Source organism: Oncorhynchus keta, chromosome 23 (genome assembly GCF_023373465.1).
Source record: "Oncorhynchus keta strain PuntledgeMale-10-30-2019 chromosome 23, Oket_V2, whole genome shotgun sequence".
In the NCBI taxonomy this organism is placed as follows: Eukaryota; Metazoa; Chordata; class Actinopteri; order Salmoniformes; family Salmonidae; genus Oncorhynchus; species Oncorhynchus keta.
In genome coordinates this window covers 39,744,397-39,758,468 of record NC_068443.1, presented here as the reverse complement: position 1 = coordinate 39,758,468, position 14,072 = coordinate 39,744,397, and the positions used below count along the sequence as shown (strand labels likewise).

Here is a 14,072-nt window from a genome sequence, read left to right as displayed (position 1 = left end):
GTATTTTTTTTAAAAATTATTATTCATATTTTTTTCTCCCCAATTTCGTGATATCAAATTGGTACAGTCTTGTCCCATCCCTGCAACTCCCGTACGGACTCGGGAGAGGCGAAGGTCGAGAGCCATGCGTCCTCTGAAACACGACATTGCCAAGCTGCACTGCTTCTTGACACACTGCTCGCTTAACCCGGAAGCCAGCCGCACCAATGTGTCGGAGGAAACACCGTCCAACCTGCGACCGTGTCAGCGTGCATGGCCCGGCCCGCCACAGGAGTCGCTAGACTGCGATGGGACAAGGGAAACCTAGCCGGCCAAACCCCCTAACCCAGACAGCGCTGGGCCAGATCTGTAGTGACGCCTCTAGTACTGCGATGCAGTGCCTTAGACCTCTGCGCTACTCGGGAAGCCCTCTTGTCTCAAAATTTACTACAAAGTGTAAATAGGATAGTTTTGGTCATGAAGTCAGTCTCGTCCAACACAGAGTTTGTAAGTGAGTTTGTCACGACTTACTGGAGGGTTGGGTATGGGCTACTTACAGTTGAAGTTGGAAGTTTACATACACCTTAGCCAAATACTTTTAAACTCAGTTTTTCACAATTCCTGACATTTAATCTGAGTAAAAAAATCCCTGTCTTAGATTAGTTGGGATCAACACTTTATTTTAAGAATGTGAAATGTCAGAATAATAGTAGAGAATGATTTATTTCAGATTGTATTTCTTACATCACATTCCCAGTGGGCCAGAAGTTTGCATACACTCAATTAGTATTTGGTAGCTTTTTCTTTAAATTGTTTAACTTGGGGCAAATGTTTTGGGTAGCCTTCCACAAGCTTCCCACAATAAGTTGGGTGAATTTTGGCCCATTCCTCCTGACAGAGCTGGTGTAACTGAGTCAGGTTTGTAGGCATCCTTGCTCGCACACGCTTTTTCAGTTCTTCCCACAGATTTTCTATGGGATTGAGGTCAGGGCTTTGTGATGGCCACTCCAACACCTTGACTTTGTTGTCCTTAAGCCATTTTGCCACAACTTTGGAAGTATGCTTGGGGTCATTGTCCATTTGGAAGACCCATTTGCGACCAAGCTTTAACTTCCTGACTGATGTCTTGAGATGTTGCTTCAATATATCCACATAATTTCCCCCCCTCATGATGCCATCTATTTTGTGAAGTGCACCAGTCCCTCCTGCAGCAAAGCACCCCCACAACATGATGCTGCCACCCCGTGCTTCACGGGTGGGATGGTGTTCTTCGGCTTGCAAGCCTCCCCCTTTTCCCTCCAAACATAACAATGGTCATTATGGCCAAACAGTTCTATTTTTGTTTCATCAGACCAGAGGACATTTCTCCAAAAAGTATGATCTTTGTCACCGTGTGTAGTTACAAACTGTAGTCTGGCTTTTTAAAAATGGTGGTTTTGGAGCAGTGGCTTCTTCCTTGCTGAGCGGCCATTCAGGTAATGTCGATGTATGACTCATTTTACTGTGGATATAGATACTTTTGTACCTGTTTCCTCCAGCATCTTCAAAAGGTCCTTTGCTGTTGTTCTGGGATTGATTTGCACTTTTCGCACCAAAGTGCGTTCATCTCTAGGAGACAGAACGCGTCTCGTTCCTGAGCGGTATGACGGCTGCGTGGTCCCATGGTGTTTATACTTGCATACTATTGTTTGTACAGATGAACGTGGTACCTTCAGGCGTTTGGAAATTGCTCCCAATGATGAACCAGACTTGTGGAGGTCTACAATGTTTTGGCTGAGGTCTTGGCTGATTTCTTTTGATTTTCCCATGATGTCAAGAAAAGAGGCACTGAGTTTGAAGGTAGGTCTTGAAATACATCCACAGGTACACCTCCAATTGACTCAAATTATGTCAATTAGCCTTTCAGAAGCGTCTAAAGCCATGACATAATTTTCTGGAATTTACCAAAATGTTTAAAGGCACGGTCAATTTAGTGTATGTAAACTTCTAACCCACTGGAATTGTGATACAGTGAATTATAAGTGAAATAATCTGTCTAAACAATTGTTGGAAAAATTACTTGTGTCATGCACAAAGTAGATGTCCTAACCGACTTGCCAAAACTATAGTTTCTGTGGAGTGGTTGAAAAACGAGTTTTAATGACTCCAACCTAAGTGTATGTAAACTTCCGAATTCAACTGTACATGCCCACTTTTGCCGATGATACCCAATTGCCCAGAGACAACACATTGTGGTCTTTCCCCAGCTGCCATGTGGACATTTGTTGTCAAGTTTGCATATGGGTGCCACGCACGCACATTTCACTCGGCAAATTGGAGGGACAATTGGCTTCCATAAAGTTGATGCAAACCTCCAATGCATTTCAACAATATTGCCAAATGGCCAGGAATGGATTACCTCCGACACGGTCACTTCTGCCGCATGTCAACCGTATAACCGCTGGTGTTGGTGAGTACTTTAGCAAAGTAAATAGCTGGTACTAGCTAGTAGCGACGTTTGGTTATACAACATTTTTTGATAACGCTAGCGAGCCAGGCTAGCTATGATACCACAGATGAAAGAGGAATGATACTGTACTGTAGCTAGCTAAATGCATGAAGCTAACGTGTAATGTGATGTAGCTTGTCCGAGGAAGATATGCAGCTCATGTTAGCTAGCTACCTTGCTAACAACAGCTAACTGTAGCCCATTGGCATTTAGGGTCAATACAGGGCAGGCACTTGGGCACTAGCTTGCTAGCTAATCAGAGGATGTAGCAAGCTTGCATTCAATAATGTTTCAACTCGAACTGGCTAGTTAACGTTAGCTGGCTGGCCAACTCATTTCAACTCACGCAAAGATTTATAACTTACCCTGATTTGCAAGAGTTAGCTAGCATTTGGGGTCTCCGTCTGCTAACCCAAAACAACATGCCTGTTCTCATATAAGTTGATTGTGTGTTTTCTAGGGCAAAAATAAATATAGCTATGGCTCTTGTCAGCAAGCATTCAGCAAAGTACACAGTTGGTTGCATATTAACTGTGTCAGCATCACCGGCCTTAATCTATTTTGTCGTGACAGCCCCTCTATTAGCATATAAATTACTTTCAAACTAAAGTAAGTTATTTTTCTCGCTAAATGTTTATTGATGATATTTTTATTTCATTCACAGGCTAAGTACAAAACCTACCATATCAGGAGCTGTTACAGAAGGCTGAGGCAGTGGCCAGACACCAGTCCTGCTTCAGAGTAATGGAGGACACTTGAATAAGGTTGGTCACATTTGATTTGGTTAAAAGTCCTGGAATTCACCTAACCACCATTGATAATGTAACCAGTGCTGTATGATGGAGGAAGTCCCCCCAAAAAATCAGATGAAGGCCCGAAACATTTTCAGACTCCAGCCACTCAAGTCATAGACTGTTCTTTCTGCTACCGCACGGTAAGCTGTACCAGAGCGCCAAGTCTAGGACCAAAAGGCTCCTTAACAGCTTCTACGCCCAAGCCTTTAAGACTGCTGAACAATGAATAAAATGGCCACCTGGACTATTTACATTGACGACCCTTTACTTTTTACACTGCTGCTACTCGCTGTTTATTATCTATGCATAGTCACTTTACAAATCACCCTGACTAACCTGTACCCCTGTACATTGACTCGGTACCGGTACCCCCTGTATATAGCCTAGTTATTGTTTTTATTATTATTTTTCTTCACTAGTTTATTTTGTAAATATTTACTTAACTCTATTTAATCAACTGCATTGTTGGATAAGGGCTTGTAAGTAAGCATCCCACGCTAAGGTCTACACATGTTTTATTCACTGCATGTGACAAATACAATTGGTTTTGATTTGTGTACAGTATGTGTGTCTTGTATGTTGTAAGGAGGTGCCCGCTTCCACTGTGCCAATGGACTACTCCTGGGCCTGAGTGAGTAATGTCAACCAGTCAGTGCCATGCTGGCACGTGTCCCTTGTGAATTAGCTGTGAATCATAATCTCTGATTGGCTATGTTAAACAAGTGTATTTACTGTTGGCTTCCATGACTGTATGGTGACTGACTTTCTCTCTCCCTCCCTCTGATATACGAGCCGGGTCAGATATAGGAGCCTAAGTCAGGCTCCTTTATGACCAGTATCTGTGACAAGAGGGACCTGGAGCCGATCTACACTCCCATAGACATCAGGTATTGGCAAACACCTCAGAAGGGGCAAAAGTTGATAAGTAATAAGATATGACTAAATACTTGTGATGCACTATCACTCTTTCAATACATGTCACTCATCAACTCGTCCTTGTTTTACTACAGATGGAGGACAGAAAGAGATGCTTTTGAAATGGAGTCCTCAGGTTGATACTGATGTCTGAACCAGGACAGAGATCTTGCACTCAGCATTCAAATTATACAACATATCTATTACTTGTTGTGGTCTTTTGTTATTATTGAATCGGACTGTACTATCCATGTGGGATACACACACACCACACAGAAAGGTATAATATTTGCACATTGTTATATTAGCAGAACACTGCTTCTATAGTGTTATGTGAGAATGTGGGAACTAGAAGCACAAGCATTTCGCTACACTCGCATTAACATCTGCTAACCATGTGTATGTGACAAATCAAAATTTGATTTGAGGTAGGGTTTATTCTACATGGAACTGTTACACTTGAACGTTATCTACGTACGTGGCTCTGGATAAGAGCGTCTGCTAAATGACTAAAATATCAAATGTAAATGTAACAAGTTCAGCAATTGCACTCCTCTAATATTACTGATTAGGCTACTAGCCTTCTGGAGGAAGCTTTGAATTGGTCAGTAGCCTACAGAATGGTATGAGAAGTGCGCCATCCTCCAGTAGTTATTGAACTCTGCCTACTGGACCCATGGGTTGAAGCAAACTCTGTCACATCTGGGATGGAGTGTCATGCACTCCACTTCTCCTGTCCCCGTCTAAAACATTACATAGATTGAAGGGACTTCAAGTCTCCAGTGGGTGATGAAGACAGAACCTCACCCAGAGAGCTGTACATCAGATTTGGACAAATAGAATGCCATTCTAGTTCTGGTTAGACAGCTGAAGTTGTACAATTACATACAAGATTTTTTTATTTGCTAGGCAAATGTAGGCATACTGTCTTAATCAGCACATCAATATGATATTTACAGCATAAAATGTTTTGTCTTTAACACGAACACACAATTTTGTTGTTGATAAATGTATCTACACTCAAGCTTGGCGATATTTGTGCGAAGTTGACATGTAGCCTACACCTGTTGGGATATTAGTAGATATCTAACAGCAGGCATAAGGAGAGACGAGACGAGAAATTCTGCCAGTTAAAGAACTAGTGTTGTAGGAGAGCTGAGCTGACTCAAGACCGGGCATTGAACTCACAGTTGACACCATTTCCACAGTAACATGTCTTTACATGAAGTGATGAAACATTGAAACTAAGTTGCAAGCTATTTTGGTAGCAAGGTGTTCTAGAACAAGTGTCTTGTGAAACGCATACCAGACACTGGCTCTTGCTATCTTGCCTTAAACTGATTTCACAGAGAAATATAAGCTCGATAGGCTAGACAGCTACAGCTATCCCCAAGCTATACTAGCTAGCTGCTGTCAGCTTGGCTAAACATAAGGTCAGCCCAGGCTTTAGCCTACACATAGAACTGAATTAGCTGACCACCTTGAGATAACAAGTCAGTCAGGGGAGAAGTCCTTCACTTCAACATTTCGTTCTCTCCATAACAAAGCTAGCTTAGTTTACCTCACTGTACTCACTACTGCCTTGTTTGTTGTGATTGAATGGATGGTAAAGACACACCCAAGAAACACCCACATCAAACCACACCCCCAAGACAACTCTCGTTTGGCTTCAGTCATAGCCGCTAACATTTTATTAATGACCAAACTTCAAAACGAGGCCAAATCAGGAAGGTCAGTCGTTCTTTAAATGTAGGATGATACAATGTGTGTGTGATAGCTGGGGAGGGCGTCATAGCTGTTCCCATTGGTGACGAATGCATGCCTTGAGCACGTTTGTGGGAATGTGGTGCAGCAGAGGAGGATCTCAGATTGGTTACGTAACGGACAGCAGCACAACTTTCTAATCCCGTTAGACTGTACGGGGAGAAGAGGCGTATGTGGTCCCCCAGGAGTGTCTGACTGCTGAGGGACTTGTGGTGCGGCTGTAATGGCCATCTGATCACTGCTCAGCCGTGATGAGTCTGTCAGAGAGGGTAGCTCGGCTTTCGACGTCTCTGGTGGTAACAAGTTAAACAGAAATACACAAACGTATGCCTGCACGCACACACACATATCCACACAAATGTATATAAATCCATAAATAGAGATAAGAATGCTAAAATATTCATAATCACATGATGCTAGTACACTCACATACAGATACATAAATTCACCAATACTTTTGCAAATATACTCACACAATCACAGATGCACAATATATATATACAGAGACAAATAAATGACCACATACACACCAAACAGTACAAACACACTTAAACTTAAAGGATACAAATCACACATTATTGTGTACGTTACATTACAGTTGAATTAAACAGTAATTTAACAAACATTAACTCAATGCAAAGCTCATTTAAAGAGTTTGTGACAGTGGAACCGCATTTCTCCGACCTCTCCCCTATAGTCAGTCAGGTTAAAACATTCAATTACCATCATCTTGGGAGCCAGACGGACTTTAACCCCAGTGTCAAACAGCAGCTTTTTTAAGGCTCTGCTACACAATCCTTCACCATCACTCTTATGGGCCGGAGCACAAATCTTTCCCCTTACACAAAGAGGATAAGGAATCTGTCAGAAGCCATAAAGGCTTTTACAGTAGTGGCTGAAAGACCCATTGTAATTAAACAGAGAGCAGCCGTATACGGTGGCCCGTCTCTCCAGACATGCATCATGGGAAATTAACATGACCTGGCAGATCACAGAGGCCTTGGCAAACAGCCGAACCGGATAGTTAAACCCGTGCTGCCCTCAAACCAAAACCGCTAATTATTTATAGGCTGTGTTTCAACATGTCAAATTCAAAACAGTTTGAATTGAGGTGTGTTCCGCCTCCTCGTGAATTCACGTAGAAGGCTTTGAGGCGTTACGAAGCCGGACAAACTCTTTTCGAGGAGAGCCCAAACACTTTCACAGTGTTTCCGCAGATCAAGTATGCAGACATTTGCGCAGTCGAGCACAAACTTTTCCCCCCTAGCGTGTTTTATGGCTGCCGCTCACATTGACTTCAAATGCTGTTTTCCTTATAAATAATAACTTTGGACATGTATGCGTTCCTAAGTGCCTTATTTTCTGTTGTGTTGTCGTTTCTAGTGGAGCATAATGTATTTACAGTTTTATTCACGTTTTCAAGTATTGGGTGACAAATCATGCATTCCGATTCTTGCATAGATTTTAATGGACACATACAATGTGTGTAAAATACTTTTTGGCAAGTTGTACTGATTATGATGAGCTAATGCTAAGCCACACTACATTACCAAAAGTATGTGGACACCTGCCCGTCAAACATCTCATTCCAAAATCATAGGCATTAATATGGAGTTTGTCCCCTCTTTGCTGCTATAACAGCCTCCACTCTTCTGGGAAGGCTTTCTACCAGATGTTGGAACATTGCTACAGGGACTTGCTTCCATTCAGCCACAAAAGCTTTAGTGAGGTCGGGCACTGATGTTTGACTATTAGGCCTGGCTCACAGTCAGCGTTCCAATTCATACCCAGGTGTTCAATGGGGTTGAGGTCAGGGCTTTGTGCAGGCTAGTCAAGTTATTTCACACAAATCTCGACAAACCATTTCTGTATGGACCTTGCTTTGTGCATGGGGCATTGTCATGCTTGAAACAAGAAAGGGCCTTCCCCAAACTGTTGCCACAAAGTTGGAAGCACAGAATCGTCTAGAATGTTATTGTATGCTGTAGTGTTAAGATTTCCCTTCACTGAAACTAAGGGCCCTAGCCCAAACCATGAAAAACAGCCCCAGACCATTATTCCTCCTCCATCAAACTTTAGGGTTGACACTATGCATTGGGGCAGGTAGCGTTCTCCTGTCATCTGCCAAACCCAGATTCGTCCATCGGACTGCCAGATGGTGAAGCGTGATTCATCACTCCAGAGAGTGCGTTCCACTACTCCAGAGTCCAATGTCGGCAAGCCTTACACCACTCTAGCCGAAGCTTGGCTTTGCACATGGTGATGTTTGGCTTGCGTGCAGCTGCTCGGCCATGGAAAGCCATTTCATGAAACTCCCGACGAACAGTTCTTGTGCCGACGTGTCTTCCAGAGGCAGTTTGGAACTCTGTAGTGAGTGCTAAAGGGCGATTATCATTTAGTTCAGTTACCTTCGCTTTCTTGAGTACAGGAACAATGGTGGACATCTTTAAGCAAGTGGGGACAGCAGACTGGGACAGGGAGAGATTGAATATGTCCGTAAACAATCCAGCCAACTGGTCGGCGCATGCTCTGGGGATGTGGCTAGGGATGTCGTCTGGGCCGGCAGACTTGCGAGGGTTAACACGCTTAAATGCCTTCCTCATGTCGGCCATGGAGAACGAGAGCTCACTGTCCTCGGGAGATGTGCTGGCCCACATCGGCAGCACTGTTTTCCACGAAGTGGGGGGAAAAGGTGTTTAGCTTGTAGAAAGATATTGGTGTCCACGACGTGGTTCGATTTCCCTTTATAATCCGTGATTGTCTAGAGTCCCAACCACAATCTCATGTCTGAGCCTTTGAATTGTGACTCCACTTTGTCGCTGTACTGAAGTTTTGCCTGTTTGATTGCCTTACAAGGGTATAACTGGACTGTTCCTACTCAACCATATTCCCAGTCACCTTTCCGTGGTTAAATGCAGTGGTTTGCGTTTTCAGTTTTGTGTGAATGTTGGCATCAATCCATGTTTTTTTGGTTTGGATAGGTTTTAATCGTCACGGTGGGAAAAACATTCCCTATACACTTCCTGATGAACTCAGTTACCATGTCAGTATATGCGTTAGTGTTATTCTCGAAGGCAACCTGGTACATATCCCAGTCCGGAATTATCAAAACAATCTTGAAGCATGGATTCCGATTGGTGAGACCAGCGTTGGACAGTCCTTACCATTGGTACATCTTGTTTGAGTTTCTGCCTATAGGAAAGGAGGAGCAGAATGGAGGCGTGATCTGATTTGCCAAAGGGAGGGTTGGGGAGGGCCTTGTAGCCGTCCCAGAAGGGATAGTAGCAATGTTTTTCATGTGCGAATAACACAGGCAATATGTTGGTAAAACTGCGGTAGCATTTTCCTCAAATTTGCTTTGTTAAACTCTCCAGCTACAATAAATGCGGTCTCAGGATATGTGGTTTCCAGTTTGCATAAAGTTCAGTGAAGTTCTTTGAGGGCTGTCATAGTATCCAAAAGTTATTTCCAGCTGTATGTAATAATGCCTAAACCTTCTGATGTAATAATATGAGAAGTAACACAAAACATATATATTTAATGCAAAGTTGTTTAGGAGCCAGGAACGAGGCGATCATGTCTATCGGCGCAATCTTGTTCAGGTGCATAAAAATTCCAAGTGTTGGATATCTCTAACTCCGGCTGGATTCCAATAGGAATTACACAAATACTTTGCAAGCCAGCATAATGTGACATGCAAGTAGGGTTTCAAAATTCCGGTTGGAGGTTGCTAGGCCTCAAAATAAGGCCTTATGTGACACATAATGTATTTTCATAAAGAGTTTAATGATAATGAAAACGTTTTTTCACGGTGACTATTCTCATTTTGAGTAATGACGACAAAATCACTTTAAGAAACAGTGCTCGGGTATATTAAGTGCAAAGTGGTTTCCTCAAAATTTGTCTAACGACATCACATTGGGGTTTACAATGGAGTCAACTTGACCTCTGATGGCATTAGGCATGCTGCTCATGCTACCACGAATGAGATAGTTCACATGTAGTGGATGGGGAGACGTTATTCACCATAATGGAAGGAGTATAAGGAGAGGGAATGGCAAAACATTCTAACTTCTTTCACTCTTTTTAAAAATGTTATGGTCTCTTCAAGTGTTGCTGTCTGCGTGGCTTTTCTAATGCTCTTCTTTTCTGATGTATCAGACCAGAGCTGCAGTGTTGTGTTCCCCTTGGGAAGTAATTACAGAGGGGTATCCTCCTACCTCTCTACCCCCCCCCCCCCCCACCTGTGCTCCGGACCAGAGGGTCCAGTGGGAAGAAGTTTCAGTGTTTCTTTGGTTCTTTGACCTGTGAACTTGGAGAAGGGCTGGGTGTGAGTGCGAGTTAAAGGATTGTAGATGAAGGTTGGAGTTGGTGATCTCACTGATCTTTGGGAAAGGGTGTTGAGTGATCGGTGTGATGTTGCTTGATGGTGTTAAGGTCAGTGTTGAAGAGGGTATCTTGGAAAGTTAAGTGTTTTCAGTTGAGTAATTATATTCTAAGGTTGGTTATCGTCCTGGAGATCATTTCTGGACCCCAAATGTATTGTTAAGTGTAACAACATAACTTTTGTGAGCTTACATGTTATGTTTTCAGAGCTTGGCTAAAAAGAAAGTGACATCTGTGGTTTTATACAAGCTTAAGTTGGTAATTGGTAACACCTCATGGAAGGCAATTAAGTTAACCCCCTGGCCAGAGGCTTGCATTTTTCAGAGCAAGTAAAATAGACTGAGTGTACAAAACATTATGAACACATGCTCTTTCCATGACATAGACTGATCAGGTGAATCCAGGTGAAAGCTATGATCCCTTATTAATGTCACTTGTTAAATCCACTTCAGTCAGTGTAGCTGAAGGGGAGGATATATATATATAAAGCAATAGTGAAGAGCGTACCTGTGTTACTTATATATATATACAGGGTGAGTGGGATGTTATCCAGATTTTTTTTTAAATATAGCAATTTTCTCACTGGGGAGTGTTTTATGGAAAAGTTTGGGGAATAGTGGTACTTACTGCAATGTTCAAGAAAACCAGTTCCACCTAAGAACATAAATGATATCATGTCAGCTGTTCAACAAAGATAAATGGTGGCAGAATTTTGGGTTCAAGTCTTTGCATTCACCCCAGGTAATATCACCACGTTTCGGTTTCGTTTAGATTATTCAACAATAATCACCGTTTTCAATTTCTGTGTTTTTTATTGTGACTTTTTCATTTAATGCGTTATGTGGGTTGAATGCTGTACCAACACAGAATAAAACAATACAAGGACAAAAATACAATGAATGGTAGTGACTGCCTAGTACTGCTAGTTTTATTTTATTTATTTTACTTAATTATTTAAGTCCAAGACATCTCGTCTCCATAGAGATGCTGCCTATACTGTCTGACAATATACTGTCTGATCTAAGTAAATAAGGCATAATTGAGCGCTGAATATCAACTATCAATCACTTAGATCCTGTATTTTCAGGTAGAGATACCTCGCGAAGCAAATGCTTTCTATCCCTCTCGATCGCTCGTTCTCTCTTCTCTGTTTGCTCTGTCTGCTACACACTGCTCTTAGAATTTTCTCTACTTTTGCATATTTTTGATACTGAATGTTATCAGATCTTCAACCAAAACCTAACATTAGATAAAGGGAACACAAGCGAACAAATAACAACCATTACATACTTATTTCATTTATTTCATAAACAATGCAACACCCAATACCCCTGTGTGAAAAAGTAATTGCACCCTTACACTCAATAACTAGTTGTGCCACCTTTCAGCTGCAATGACTCCAACCAAACACTTCCTGTAGTTGTTGATCAGTCTCTCACGTTTCTGTGGAGTAATTTTGGCCCACCCTTCCATGCAGAACTGCTGTAACTCAGCGACATTTGTGAGTTTTCAAGCATGAACTGCTTGTTTCAAATCCTGCCGCAACATCTCAATTGAGATTAGGTCTGGACTTTGACTAGGCCATTCCAAAACTTCAAATTGGTTGCTTCTTAGCCATTTCCATGTAGAATTGATTGTGTGTTTTGGGTCATTGGCTTGCTACATGACCCACCCAACTGTGCATCAGCTCACAGAGGGGTGGCATGACATTCTCCTGTAGAATTATCTGATACAGAGCAGAATTCATGATTCCTTCTATTAAGCAAGTCATCCAGGTTGCTGAGGCAGCAAAGCATCCCCAAACTATCACACTACCACCACCATGCTTGACCGTTTTTATGAGGTTCTAACTGTGGAATGTAGTGTTTGGTTTTCGCCAGACATAATGGGACCCATGTCATCCAAAAAGTGATACTTTTGAATCATCTGTCCATAGAGCATTCTTCCAAGAGACTTGTTGATCATCCAGGTGCTTTTTTGACAAACTCGAGTCAACTTTTTTGGACGAAATGGGTCCCATTATGCCCGGTGAAAACCAAACACTGCATTCCACAGTAAGAACCTCAATCCAACGGTCAAGCATGATGGTATATTAGGTTTTGGTTGAAGATCTGATAATTCAGTATAAAAAAATAGGGAAATGGGGGGGCAAATACTTTTTCACGGCAATGTAGCTCAGTGCTCCACACAGACCGGACAAGTAGGCAGGTGCACAATGGATTATGGTCATTGTAGTTAAACTATGTTGAATATTGGCCTCTTGGAAACTACAACTCAATACTACATCGCACAGTTCAGGCTTGATCTGATTTATTGCTATAGAAACGGCACATTGAGCTCACAGAAGAAGAAAAAACGGAGCGAAGTGGAATTAAAATAATTGAACTGAAGTCGGTCAATTAGTTGTTTAAAAAACGGTTTATCACTCAGCACTATAAAACGGCCACCATATTTCAACTTTTTCAACAGAAAACAACAAACGTAGGACTTTTTGCGTGTTATTTTGAGTACTGTATATGTTGAAGTATTGAGTGTATTGACTATCAGTAAGTGCAGTGTGGATGTGAGATTACATAGTTCAGATGTTGAGTACTGGAGCTGTTGAGTGCTATAGATGTTGAGTACTGTAGATGTTGAGTACTGGAGCTGTTGAGTACTGGAGCTGTTGAGTACTGTAGATGTTGAGTAGATGTTGAATACTGGAGCTGTTGAGTACTGGAGCTGTTGAGTACTGGAGCTGTTGAGTACTGGAGCTGTTGAGTACTGTAGATGTTGAGTACTGTAGCTAGCCTTGGTGTCCTACAGTCTATGGACTTGGAATCCAGAACGATGATCAACAATGCTGATGTTGGTTTGAAGGGTGATGTTGAGTGTTGAGAGCTGGGAGGTGTGGGGGTTCATCTCCAGTGAGGAGATCTCCATTATTTATAACACTCACTGTGACCTACTTTGCAGCACAGCAGTAACCACTCGCCCGCTGTATTTCAAAAAGCATCTATCTTTAACTGAGGGACAGGGGGCGTGTACACACTTACACTCTCAAGCAACATACATGTGCACATGAAAGTGAAGCCTTATAAACGCAAAGCCTTACATAAAGCATACCGTTTGTGTGCAACCTATCACTCGAGCACATTACATACCATTAGGCACGCACAAGCATGCAGACACACACACACACACACACACACACACACACACACACACACACACACACACACACACACACACACACACACACACACACACACACACACACACACACACACACACACACACACACAGACTGCTGATAATCCCACCCTGCATCTGCCCTCTCTCCTGTTGTACCTGGCCTTCTAAATGGTGTCTAAATTGTTCCCATTGTTTCTCTCAATCACCCACTGACTTTATTGCTTCTTATTTATGCCTGTGCCGCCGGAGACCAAAAATTGTGCCGCAGTAAAACCGTAGAGGAGAGGAGGGGAAGGCAAGACTCCAGTTTTTCTTTTTAGGGATGGGGCCTCCACACCGCAAATGAGAAAATATCATTTTTTGCGAGGGAGTGCTGTGCAGTGTCTCTGTTCTCCAACCAAAGACTGATGTGAGTATGTGGAATGGAGAGGATTACTGTGAAGATGCAAGCTCTGCAGTCTGATAAAGCGATAAGACTGTGTTGCGGCTACTAATGAGATGTAGCCTGGTGGCCTTCTGTTAGAGAGAGAACACTGGAACAGAACTATTCATTTCATTCTCTCTCAGAGGGA

The 14,072-nt window shown here is 42.5% G+C and overlaps 1 protein-coding gene across 9 annotated transcripts in view; it reads left to right on the top strand.

Moving 5' to 3' along the window:
• Positions 1 to 14,072, top strand: part of LOC118402309 (fibroblast growth factor 12) — a 72,449-nt gene that overhangs the window by 49,871 nt on the left and 8,506 nt on the right. Inside the window, exons 5-9 of one of the 9 annotated variants that reach the window (XR_004829469.2) lie at positions 2,226 to 2,428; positions 3,132 to 3,231; positions 3,848 to 3,892; positions 4,054 to 4,148; positions 4,272 to 4,382. The exons of 6 other annotated variants lie outside the window; for them this stretch is intronic. The gene's annotated coding sequence lies outside the window, so the exon portion shown is untranslated. Of the gene's footprint in view, positions 1 to 2,225; positions 2,429 to 3,131; positions 3,232 to 3,823; positions 4,149 to 4,271; positions 4,383 to 14,072 lie in introns of those variants that run through there. 2 more of the 9 variants (XR_004829468.2, XR_008077496.1) reach the window with 2 other exon arrangements.